Source organism: Sorex fumeus, unplaced genomic scaffold (genome assembly GCF_029834395.1).
Source record: "Sorex fumeus unplaced genomic scaffold, SorFum_2.1 ptg000037l, whole genome shotgun sequence".
In the NCBI taxonomy this organism is placed as follows: Eukaryota; Metazoa; Chordata; class Mammalia; order Eulipotyphla; family Soricidae; genus Sorex; species Sorex fumeus.
Window position 1 is genome coordinate 42125937 of NW_026606094.1, and position 13923 is coordinate 42139859.

Sequence of the window (13923 nt, forward strand, 5' to 3'; positions counted from 1 at the left end):
GTCTCTGCGCTGTTCTCTTCCAGGAGAAGGTTTTATAGTCTCTGGGTCTTGGCCGTTGATGGGATTAGCCGGCGCCGGGGGCAGTTGGTGGGTTATAAGTTAGTTTACAATATTTGATTACATTTAATATTCAAACATCAATCCCACCACTATTAGACCTTCCCACCACCAAATTCGGGGTATTTCCATCCCAGGCCCAATTCCTGTCCCAAAACATAACCGAAATAATATATTTTGTATTGTCTGTCATGAAGAACTACTGAACATGCTTACAAAAAAATGTTCCTGTAGGAAACAGTGTGAAGATTATTTTATTTTGGCAAGAGCCATTAAGACATTCTATAGGATATCACTAACATGTTGTTAAAGTTTGGGTGATGTGAGCTTTGGTATATATATCTGAAAATATGTATATATGCATATATATATTTCCCTCCATGATTTGTTGCCTACTATCTGAACCCCATCAAATATAGTGTGTATCATGGAGAATGGGTACGGAGTGTCTTATGATGTGTCCCTTTTGCAGCCACACTGTCCAGGAATATGTTCACTCATATGTGAGGCTTGGCCCAAGCATGTGGGGAAGCAGCCTTGAGCATGGCAGAGGTTGGGTTGTGGAGGTTTTCAGCTGCTGGAGCTGGGTCCCTTGGGGTGGGGAGGTCTCTCACCCGCCCCCCTCTGAACTCCCTTTATTATTTTATTAATGTTTCATTCTGTTGCTGTGCATTTGATATCTTTGCACTTCATTGACTTTTTTTCATGTTCCTTTTTCCCTGTTGACTTTATTTATTTTATGGGGATCACAACTAGTGGAGTTTAGGGTACCAAGACCACAATCAGCAGTGCTTGGCCTAGCAGTGTGGACCAGATAAATTGGTAACAGGGTCCAGTGCTGCAGGGCTGGTGGGGCCCATGGTGTTTGGAGGTCATTGGGGTTACACCCGACAGTGTTTGGTTGGGCATGTGGTGACAGGGATTGAATCTGAGGATCTTAAATATGCAAGACATGTGATCTGATCATTTGAACTATCTTCTTGGGCCCCATAGCAGCTATCTTTATTTTAATTTTTGGAAAGCAATCTTATCATTTTATTTATTTATTTTTTGGGTTTGTTTGGGGGGGAGGTCCTTGCACACACAAGGCATGCATTTCATATTTTCCCCCTTTTTAAAGAAAATGGAATGACTGTGAAATATAGTTACAGGGTTGTTCATGACCACGTCTCAGTCATACAATGTTCCAACACCTATCCCTTCATCAGTGCACCTTTCCAACCACCAATATCCCCTGTTTCTCTCTTGCCCACCTTCCCCCCCCGCACCCCCCCCCCCTGCACACACACCTTCCCTGCCCCTGTAGCCTGCCTCTATGACAGATAACTCTTCTCTTATTTTCCTTTTAGGCACTGTAGTTTGCAGTATTGTTACTGAAAGGGTATCATGCAAATCACTTATAGTAGCTATTTTAAATTCAGTTTGTTAAATTCTCCCTATCTGTGTCGTAATGATTGATTTCTTAGGTGTTTTAACGTGTGTACGTGGGGGGAGGGTGCATGGTTTGTTTTTCTAATAGGAGGTTCTATGTATCTCTTGATATGGAGTTCTGTTTTGTTTTTCAGAATCTCTGGTGTCAGTGGGGACAGGGACCGGTCTTTTTGGTGGGGTTGCCAGGAGGTGTTATGCCAGTTCTCTCTACCTGGACAAGCTACACAGCAGGTTTTTCTCACCTCAGGCTCTGGTGGCAGTGGAGGCTGCTTTAGTGGCTCTGTGTGTGTGTGTGTGTATGTGTGTGTGTGTGTGTGTGTGTGTGTTTTAAACTTTTATTTTTTTTATTGAATCACTGTGGGGTACACAGGTACAAAATTGTTCATGATTGGATTTCAATCATACAGTGTCCCAGCACCTGTTCATTCACCAATATACATCATTTCTTACCACCAATGTCCCTAATTTTCCTCCCCCCCCACCTTGATTGCAGGCACTTCTCTCTTTCTCTTCTCTTTCTGTCTGTCTCTGTCTCTGTCTCTCTGTTTCTCTGTCTCTCTCTTTCTCCTTTAGGCACTATGGTTTGTAATACAAGTACTGAAGATTTATCATGTATATCTCTTTACTTACTTTCAGTACTCACTTCTTGTCGAGAGTAACCATTTCCAAATATTATTGGTATGGTGGTCCCTTCTCTATCCTCCTAACTGCCCTCTGTCCCTAATGCATTGGTGGCAAGCTTCCAACCGTGGACCAGTCCTCATGGCCCCTGTTTCTTAGGTCATTGGATATTAGTCTCAGCGGGAATTTTGACTAATCTAAGCTCACTGTTTGGCGCAAATATGTAGATTCTTCTTCCCTCCATGATGGAACTAACTTCCTTCCTTCCCTCTCCCTCCCTCCCTCCCTCCCTCCCTCCCTCCCTCCCTCCCTCCCTCCCTCCCTCCCTTCCTTCTTTCTCCCTTTCTTTCCCCTCCCTTCCTTCCTTCCTTCCTTCCTTCCTTCCTTCCTTCCTTCCTTCCTTCCTTCCTTCCTTCCTTCCTTCCTTCTTTCCTCTTTCCACACCTAATGATATTCAGGGCTTATTCCTAGCTCGCTGTTCAAGAATCACTTCTTTTGGTGTTTGAGGACCATTTGTGGTACTAGGGATAGAACCTGCATATGCAGTGTACAAGGCAGGTACCCTACATGCTGCAGTATCTGTTTCTTTTTTTTTTTCTTATTTAAGAATATTTTCTGTTCATCTTCATGAACTTGCATGTTATCTTTTTACAGAGGCCATGCTAATCTCTGTATTGTTTCAATTTTAGTGTATATATCCATCTCCTTAAATTTCCTGATATATTTCATTATCCATTTTTATGGGATATACAAATTTAGTCCGTTTCACTAAATTCTCACCTGTCAGTTTGTTATAAAAATCTGTTATAAAAATCTTTTTTCAGTGTTTTTTTTTCTTCCTATTCAATAGCACATTAATTTTTTTTCTTAATTGTGAGGAGTGGGCTGGAGCGATAGCACAGGGTAGGGCATTTGCCTTGCACACAGCCAACATGGCCAACTCGAGTTCGATTCCTCTGCCCCTCTCGGAGAGCCTGGCAAGCTACCGAGAATATCTCGCCCGCACGGCAGAGCCTGCAAGCTACCCGTGATGTATTCAATATGCCAAACACAGTAACAACAAAGTCTCCAATGGAGACGTTACTGGGCCTGCTCGAGCAAATCGATGAACAATAGGAGGACAGTGACAGTGACAGTGACAGTTGTGAGGGGTACTCCTGAGCAGTACTGAGGAAACTCAGGGGTCACTCCCAGCAGTAGTTGGCCACGTATTCCAAGTGACTCAGTACTACGGTCCACTCACTGGTGTGAAGTTTTTTGGGTCCATAGGTACTGGGGATCAGCCCAACAGTAACAGTATTCAGAGACTTTTAGGGTTACACTTAAAGTCCTGAGGGCAAAACTCCTCTTGATATTTTTCTTTATAATACTATAATTTTCTGTAAATAGAAGAACCTTGTACTTTTATGTTTACTGTAATCTCTGGTTTATTTGGATTTAACTTCCTTCTTTCCTTCTTTATGATTTTTTTATACTTAACACACTTTTTAAATTGAGTACCTTCTCAAACCTACCACTTCTTACCCTATTATACCTTCTTCATTGTTCTTTTTAGTTCATTGTTCTTCATTGTTCTTCATTTTCTTCATTGTTCTTCCACTTATAACTCTTCCTAATTTACTTGAGATTGTATATTTTATTTATTTTATTTTTATGGCTACATATTCTACATTAGTGGTTATATGTACTTTTTATTCTAGTGTTTAAAAAACATAGCAAAACACTTGCATTTGGAGTTCATAAGTATTTGCAGTCTGGCCTAACCAGGCTAGTAGATCTCAATATGGTTTATTTCTCTTTTTTTTTTTTGTTCCTTGCTTCACTACTTGCATTTCTCCAGCCACATCAACTTAATCACTTAATCACTTAACTTCCCGTTAGTCGTCGATTTGCTCGAGCGGGCGCCAGTAGCGTCTCCATTTGTCCCTGTCGCGTGCTAGTGTAGCCCAATGGCATCTGTTCGCTCTGGGAACATGAAGAGTCTCAAACCGATTGTTCATGATCTTCACAAAGAAGTCTGACCATCTGGTAAGTGGGTGGCCACGCGGTCTTTTGACATCCCGTTGAATCCAGTCAGTAACAGCTCTAGTCCAGCGGTCATCTTTAAATCGCATTACGTGACCAGCCCATCTGATTTTTGACACCTTGGCAAATGAGGCAGCGTCCCTGATTCTTGATCGTCGACGGATGTCGGAACTCCGGATTTTTTCTCTCACAGAAGACCCAACCTACCCAGATAAATACCCCACTGGCAGACTTCCACTATTGACACTACCTCCACTACCCAGCCGCCGCCACACTCCAGGACGCTTTCCGGACCCGCACGGCCGCAAAGCGGCCACGCGACACATCATAAGACACTAAATACCCATTTTCCGGAATTGTCGTACCATATTTGATAGGGTTCAAATATGGTAACACCTACAAGGGTGATTAGAGGTCGCCCCAAAAGCCTCTATCCCTCTCAGAAAGACTGGAAAGCTACCGAGAGTATTCCGCCCGCATGGAAGAGCCTGGCAAGCTATCCGTTGTGTATTCGATATGCCAAAACCAGTAACTACAACTGGTCTCATTCACCTGACCCTGACGGCTTCACCGACATGGCAGCACTGAGAAGGATGAGAAAGGAGAGGCCGACAAAATCTCAAGGCCGAACTAGGCTGCCACAACGAAGGAAGACAAAAATGATCGTCTGTATTTTCAATGCACATACGCTAGCATCAGATGCATCCATCGAGGACCTGATGGTACAAGCACGAATGATCAAGTACGACATCATTGGTCTGACCGAGACAAGAAGGCACGAATCTCACCATGCCGTTTTCGACACTGGAGAAGAATTGTTCCTTGGAACATGCGATAAAAGAGGTGTCGGAGGCATTGGTGTCGTTGTCAACACAAACTTGGCCAAGAGCATTGATTCATTCGAATGCCTAACAACCTGAATCGGACGTTTACATTTGGATAGATGTGGCTCACTGCCTGCAGTTTCTATCTTCGTTGTCTATGCACCAACATCTCATTATGATGAAAGAGAAATCGAGAAGTTCTACATGGAGCTGGAGAAGTTCTATAAAGAAGACCACACCTTCTAGAAGATCATCGTGGGTGATTTTAATGCCAAGATAGGACCGAGAAGATCAGCTGAAGAACTTCACATCGGGACCCATGGCTTAGAATGGAACGAACAGGGTGAGAGACTGTCTGAGTTCATCATGTTGACCAAGACCATCCATGGTAACTCACAGTTCCAGAAGGCAGAATCTAAACATTGGACATGGGAGTCTCCTGGTGGACGATTCCACAACGAAATAGACCACATCATATTCAATCGACGGTTTTGACTGACTGATGTCGCTGTTGTCCCAAAATTTCGAACGGGATCGGACCACCGTCTCCTTCGTGCAAAATTCTACTTCACAGAGCGGGGAGAAAGGGCTGCAAAGTTCAAAAAGAGAACTCCCAGAACGACCACCAACTGGGAACTCTTTGGCACTATTGCGGCAACATGGGAAGATGCCATTGTTGACAACATTGATGAGGAATACGATCGACTGGTTCAGCACCTGCATGAATGTGTGAGGAACTCCAAGAGAGAGATAGCCACAAAAAAACGCCTGTCTTCGAAAACTCTTGAGCTAATTCGCCAGCGTGGTTTGGCGCATGCCTCAGGCAACCGCAAGCTAATGTCTGAGCTCGCAAAGCAGTGCAGAGATGCGATCAAGGAAGACCTCAAAGAGAGAAGAGCAGAAGTACTGGTAGATGCGGCAGAAGCTGGGAAAAGTATTCGTTACGCCCGCCTGTCCTTCGCCAACTACAAGACCAAGATGACTGCCCTCTGAAGTCCTGATGGATCCATCACATCCTCCAGAATGGCAATGGAGAAGATTATCCATGACTTCTACTCAAATCTCTTCGATAGCCATGTCCACTTGCAGACATACCAAATTCCACAGGATGGATATATCGTTCCCAATGTTCTCCCTTCCGAAATCCGACACGCCATTTCATCGGTAAAGAAACAAACAGCACAGAGGCCCAGCTCTGGGCAACAAAGCTGAACGGCTCCAATTCCAACAGGTACAGCCCGCCCCCAAGGGCCTGGGTTCCTCTCTGGGCACGCGCAGCTAGAAACAGCCCCGAGACAGCCGGTTTTCAACCCCTGATCCGCGTGGGACGGGCACAGAGGCCCAGCTCTGGGCAACAAAGCTGAACGGCTCCAATTCCAACAGGTACAGCCCGCCCCCAAGGGCCTGGGTTCCTCTCTGGGCACGCGCAGCTAGAAACAGCCCCGAGACAGCCGGTTTTCAACCCCTGATCCGCGTGGGACGGGCACAGAGGCCCAGCTCTGGGCAACAAAGCTGAACGGCTCCAATTCCAACAGGTACAGCCCGCCCCCAAGGGCCTGGGTTCCTCTCTGGGCACGCGCAGCTAGAAACAGCCCCGAGACAGCCGGTTTTCAACCCCTGATCCGCGTGGGACGGGCACAGAGGCCCAGCTCTGGGCAACAAAGCTGAACGGCTCCAATTCCAACAGGTACAGCCCGCCCCCAAGGGCCTGGGTTCCTCTCTGGGCACGCGCAGCTAGAAACAGCCCCGAGACAGCCGGTTTTCAACCCCTGATCCGCGTGGGACGGGCACAGAGGCCCAGCTCTGGGCAACAAAGCTGAACGGCTCCAATTCCAACAGGTACAGCCCGCCCCCAAGGGCCTGGGTTCCTCTCTGGGCACGCGCAGCTAGAAACAGCCCCGAGACAGCCGGTTTTCAACCCCTGATCCGCGTGGGACGGGCACAGAGGCCCAGCTCTGGGCAACAAAGCTGAACGGCTCCAATTCCAAACAGGAGACATTCCCAACTCCTCGCCCAGTGCCAGGGACTCTTTCCGGAGCCGCGGCCGCTAACGCGGCCGCGAAATATTTTCCCACTACATATTCCATAGCAACCATAAGCTAACTTCTTAGATGGAAACTTCTCTATTTTAGCTCAGCCACTAGAAATACAGTTACCAATAACTCATAAGCCTATCTTAACTCACACTGCATATCAAGCAGAATAGTAACACTGAACGTGAAGGACTAAACCACACCTCTCACAATGGTAAAGCAACGCAAAAGCCCACCAAACATTCATATTGAAGAGTCTAGCCCAGATGACACCAACAGTACTGTAGTGTTAGACAACCTCTCTGACAAGGAATTCAGAAGGGAGCTACTTAGGATGCTTAGGGAATTAAAAGAAACAATGGAAACCAATGCCAATAGAAGACAAGAGGATCTGAAGGCAGAAATGAGGAAAATGCAATCAGAAATGTCAGACCTGAAAAATCTCGTAGGCGAATTGAAAAGCTCAGTGGAAGGCCTCAGCAGCAGAGTAACAGCGGCTGAGAACAGAATCAGTGAGCTCGAAGATGAAGTTCAGAGACTCTCCCGAAAAGAGCAGAAAATGGAAAAGAGACTCACAATTCGGGAACAGATGGCAAGAGAAGATCGTGATGAAGCCAAGAGGGGTAACATAAGAATTATTGGAGTCCCAGAGGGACAGGAAGAAAACCTCGATGAAGAAGAAACTGTCAAAGACATCATTGCTACAACATTTCCAGAGCTGAAGAAAACTTGTGACCACATTCAGGAGGCCCGAAGGGTACCAGCTAGAAGAAATCCGAATAAAAATACCCCAAGACACATTCTGATCAAAATGACCAAAACCTTAGACAGAGACAAAATTCTGAAAGCAGCAAGATCGAAGAAAGAAATCTCTTACAAAGGAGCATCCTTAAAATTCACAGCTGATTTTTCTGATGAAACCCTCATGGCCCGAAAACAGTGGTGGGACATAGTAAAAAAACTCAATGAAATAAATGCCTCCCCCAAAATACTTTTCCCAGCAAGACTCTCATTCATAATAGAAGGAACAACACACAGTTTCACAGACAAACAACAGCTCAGGAACTTCATAGACTCAAAACCATGGTTACAAGAACAACTAAATGGGCTACTTTAAGGCAAGAAAGGCCCCTCAAATACACCCAATTTTAACATAACAATGGGACAAAATCCCATAACAATAATCTCTCTCAATGTCAATGGGCTAAACTCACCAATTAAAAGACATAGAGTGGCAGGATGGATTAGAAAATTGAACCCAACATTCTGCTGCCTGCAAGAAACGCATCTCAATAGTCAAAGCAAACACAGACTCAGAGTCAAAGGCTGGAAAACAATCCTACAGGCAAACAGCTCCCATAAAAAAGCTGGGGTAGCCATCCTTATATCAGACCACATTGATTTCAGAGTGAGGAAGGTCATAAGAGACAGTGAAGGCCATTACTTATTGATCAGAGGATCTGTACAACAGGAAGAACTTACAATAATAAATGTATATGCACCTAATGAGAGACCAGCAAAATACTTAAAACAACTACTCATAGATTTGGAAAAAGACATCAATAGCAACACAATACTAGTGGGAGACTTCAACACTGCTTTGTCACCTCTTGATAGATCAACCAGACTCAAGCTTAGCAAGGACATACTTCATTTGAGGGAAACAATGGAAGAAAGGGACTTAGTAGATATATACAGGACACTTCATCCACAAAAAGCTGAATACACATTCTTCTCAAGCGTACATGGAACATTCTCCAAGATAGACCACATGCTGAGCCACAAAACATGCCTCCATAAAATTAAGAAGGTAGAGATTGTATCAACAATCTTCTCAGACCATAATGCGCTGAAATTAGAAGTAAATCACACACAAAAACAGAAAACTAAATCAAACACCTGGAAATTAAACAGTACACTATTGAACAACGAGTGGATTAGACAGGAAATCAAAGAGGAAATCAAAAGATTCCTAGAAACGAATGAAAATGAGAACACGAGTTACCAAAACTTATGGGACACAGCAAAGGCTGTGTTAAGAGGAAAGTTTATAGCTCTACAAGCATTCCTCAGGAAGGAGGAGCGAGCACACATAAGTAACCTAACCTCACAGCTTAAGAGCTTGGAGAAGGACCAAAAAAAGGAGCACAACCTGAACAGGAGAAAGGAAATAATAAAACTCAGAGCAGAGATTAACGAGATGGAAACCCAAAAAACAATCCGAAAGATCAATGAAACCAAGAGCTGGTTCTTTGAGAAAATTAACAAGATCGATAAGCCTCTAGCAAAACTCACAAAGAAAGGGAGAGAGAAAACCCTAATAAACCGAATCAGAAATGAAAAGGGGGTCATTACAACAGAAACCACAGAAATTCAGAGGATCCTCAGGGAGTACTTTGAGAAGCTTTATGCCACGGAACATCAAAACCTCGAGGAAATGGATAAATTCCTAGACTCCTACAGACTCCCAAGGCTGAACCAAGAAGACCTGGAATACCTGAACAGACCTATCACCATCAAGGAAATTGAAATGGTAATAAAAAGTCTCCCCAAGCACAAAAGTCCTGGCCCGGATGGATTCACTAGTGAATTCTTCCAAATCTTTAAAGAGGACTTACTCCCAATGCTCTTTAAGCTTTTCCACGAAATTGAAATATCAAAAACACTTCCAAACAGTTTCTACGAAGCAAATATCACACTGATACCAAAAGCAGACAGAGATACCACAAAGAAAGAGAATTACAGGCCGATATCCCTGATGAACACAGATGCAAAGATCCTCAACAAACTACTAGCAAATAGAATCCAACTACTCATCAAAAAGATCATACACCATGACCAAGTAGGATTCATCCCAGGGATGCAAGGATGGTTCAACATTCGGAAATCAATCAACATAATCCACCATATCAACAAAAGAAAAGATAAAAAGCATATGATCATATCAATAGATGCAGAGAAAGCATTTGATAAGATCCAGCACCCCTTTATGATGAAAACCCTAGCCAAAATGGGTATAGAGGGGACCTTCCTCAACATAATTAAAGCCATCTACCACAAGCCTACAGCAAGCATCATCCTCAATGGGGAAAAACTGAGAGCCTTCCCTCTAAGATCAGGGACGAGACAGGGATGCCCACTCTCTCCACTGCTGTTCAATATAGTACTGGAAGTACTTGCAATAGCGATTAGGCAGGAAAAAGATATTAAGGGCATTCAGGTAGGAAAGGAAGAAATCAAGCTCTCACTATTCGCAGATGATATGATACTCTACTTAGAGAACCCAATAACTTCCACCAAAAAACTCTTAGAAACAATAGACTCGTATAGTAAAGTTGCAGGTTATAAAATCAATACCCAAAAGTCCATGGCTTTCCTATACGCAAACAGTGAGAGAGAAGAAAGCAACATGAAAAAATCAATCCCGTTCACAATTGTGCCCCAGAAAATCAAGTACCTAGGAATCAGCTTAACTAAGGAAGTAAAGGACCTGTACAAAGAAAACTACAAAACGCTACTTCAGGAAATAAAAGAGGACATGAGGAAATGGAAAGATATCCCCTGCTCATGGGTCGGGAGACTTAACATTGTCAAAATGGCAATACTACCAAAAGCATTGTATAAATTCAATGCAATCCCTATAAGGATACCCATGACATTCTTCAAAGAAATGGAGCAAACACTCTTGAAATTTATATGGAACAATAAGCCCCCACGAATAGCTAAAGCAATTCTTGGGAAAAAGAAAATGGGAGGAATCAACCTCCCGAACTTCAAACTGTACTACAAAGCAGTAATAATTAAAACAGCATGGTACTGGAACAAAGGCAGAACTGCAGACCAATGGAACAGGGTTGAATACACTGACATCTCTCCTCAATCATATGCTCATCTAATCTTTGATAAAGGTGCAAGTAATGTGAAGTGGAGTAAGGAAAGCCTCTTTAATAAATTGTGTTGGCATCACTGGACGGCTACATGCAAAAAAATAGGCTCAGAACTCTGCCTAACACCATGTACAAAAGTAAGATCAAAATGGATTAAAGACCTCAACATCAGACCAGAAACCATAAGGTACATTGAAGATAAAGTTGGCAAAACCCTCCATGACATTGAAGCTAATGGTATCTTCAAAGATGCCACGCCACTGGCCGAGCAAGTGAAAACAGAGATAGATAAATGGGACTATCTTAAACTAAGAAGCTTCTGCACCTCCAAAGAAACAGTGACCAAAATACAAAGACAGTCTACAGAATGGGAAAGGATATTCACCGAATACACATCTGACAAGGGGTTGATATCCAGGATATACAGAATACTGGTTAAACTCCACAAGAAGAAAACATCCAACCCCATCCAAAAATGGGGCAATGAAATGAACAGAAACTTTCTCAAAGAAGAAATCCGAATGGCAAAAAAGCACATGAGAAAATGCTCTACATCATTAATCATCAGGGAGATGCAGATCAAAACCACAATGAGATACCATCTCACACCTCAGAGACTGGCCCACATTCAAAAGAACAAAAGCAACCGATGCTGGCGTGGATGTGGCGAGAAAGGGACACTCCTTCACTGTTGGTGGGAATGTCCACTGGTTCAGCCCTTCTGGAAAACAGTATGGACGATTCTCAAAAAATTAGAAATTGAGCTCCCATTTGACCCAGCAATACCACTCCTGGGAATATATCCCAGAGAGGCAAAAATGTATAGTCAAAGTGACATCTGCACTTGTTTGTTCATTGCAGCCCTCTTTACAATAGCTAGAAACTGGAAGAAACCTGAATGCCCAAGAACAGATGACTGGTTAAAGAAACTTTGGTACATCTACACAATGGAGTACTATGTAGCTCTTAGAAAAGATGAAGTCATGAAATTTACATACAAGTGGTACAGTATGGAAAGTATCATGCTAAGCGAAATGAGTCAGAAAGAGAGGGATAAACATAGAAAGATTGCATTCATCTGGGGGATATAAAGTGACAAAGAATGAGATTAATACCCAAGAATAGCTGAGATCAGCACCAGGAGGATTACTCCATAACTTAGAGGCCAGCCGGGTATCCTAGAGGAAAGGGCTATTCAGATAGAGAAGGGAGCACCAAATAAAGGATGTTTGGAGGATCCTCCCAGGAGGGGAGATGCATGTCGAAAGTAGACTATGGACTGAACATGTTTGCCACTCAATGCCTCTTTTGCAGACCACAACACCCAAAAGGAGAGAGAGAACACAGGGGATTGCCCTGCCACAGAGACGGGGGGATGGGGGGATGGGGGTGGGAGGGATATTATCCATGGTGGTGGAAAATGGGCACTGGTGGAGGGATGGGTATCTGAGCATTGTATAATTGAAACCAAAGCACAAAAAATTGTAAATCTACAACTTAAAAAAAAATAAAATAAAATAAAGGGGAAAAAAATAAAAAAAAAATAAAATAAAAATAAAAAAAAAATAAAAATAAAACTTTGAATAAAAAAAAAAAAAAAAAAAAGAAACAAACAGCACCCGGCCCAGACAAGGTCAGACCTGAACACCCGAAGAACCTGCCATCAGTACTCATCAATACACTGGCTCAGCTCTTCACTCGCTACCTGTCTGAATGCAAAGTTCCATCCCAATGGAAAACCAGCAGGACCGTACTACTGTTCAAGAAGGGAGACATCCATGACATTGGCAACTATCGCTCTATCTGCCTATTGTCTGTCATCTACAAGTTGTTCACTCGAGTCATCCTAAATAGGATTGGCAGAACACTAGATGAAGGACAACCATGCGAGCAAGCCGGGTTGCTCAAAGGATTCAGCACCATCGACCATATTCACACAATAACCAAACTCATTGAGGTTTCTCAGGAGTTCAAGATGCCGCTCTGTTTAACGTTCATTGATTTAAAGAAGGCCTTTGATTCTGTTGAGATGGAAGAGGTCATTGAAGCCCTAGCCAATCAGGGCATTCAAGCCCAATACATCAAGATTCTCCGTGAGCTGTATTGCGGATTCACTACCAGGATCTCACCATTCTACAAAGAAGTGATCGTTGATGTCAAGAGAGGGGTGCGGCAGGGTGATACCATTTCACTGAAACTCTTCAGTGCCACCCTCGAGAACATCATGCGACGACTGGAATGGGAAGGAATGGGAGTGAAGATAGATGGTCGGCAATTACACCACCTCCGCTTTGCTGATGACATTGTTTTAATAACACCAAACATCTGCCGAGAAGCACAAATGCTGGCCGACTTTGACCGTGAGTGTGGAAAGGTAGGACTACAGCTGAATCTTACGAAGACAATGTTTATGAGAAACAGCCTCGTTCCTGTTGCCCCATTCGCTCTCAACAGAACGACCATCTCCGAATGCAACAGCTATGTGTACCTAGGTCGAGAAGTCAACATGACAAATGACCTGGCACCTGAGCTGCGCAGGAGGAAGAGAGCGGCTTGAACGCCTTCAAGAACGTCGAAGAAATAGCCACGTCAACTATTGAGATAAAATGGCATTTGATATACAGAATTTTTGTTGTGGTTAATAAAATAGAAGCTTTTCTATTGCTCTTGAACATTGATATTGACTATAGTATTAATGATTTGAAATAATTTTTCTCTTTATTTAGAAATATTGTTTGAATATTCTTTTTAATTTTAAATTTTTTAAATTGAAATCACCATGAGATAGAGCATTGCAAAATTGTTCATTATTGCATTTCAGTCATACAATATTCCAACACCCATCCCTCCACTAGTGTAATTTCCCAGCACTACTGTTCCCGGCTTCCCTCCCACCCCTTAAAGCCATCTCTCCAACCCCAGCCTGCCTCTATGGCAGATACCTCTCTTTTCTCTCTCTTTCATTTTAGGCATTATGGTGTGCAATACAGATGCTGAAGGTTATCATGTATATCCCTTTACCTGCTTTCAACACTCAATTCTTGT

General features: G+C 43.4%; 1 protein-coding gene and 1 non-coding gene across 5 annotated transcripts in view; one reads left to right on the plus strand and one right to left on the minus strand.

Moving 5' to 3' along the window:
* Window positions 1-13923, plus strand: part of CDK14 (cyclin dependent kinase 14) — a 710477-nt gene that overhangs the window by 180857 nt on the left and 515697 nt on the right. The gene's annotated exons all lie outside the window — the stretch shown is intronic.
* Window positions 2714-2821, minus strand: LOC130027863 (U6 spliceosomal RNA). The gene has a single exon (XR_008793082.1). It is a non-coding gene; the product is annotated as a U6 spliceosomal RNA (small nuclear RNA).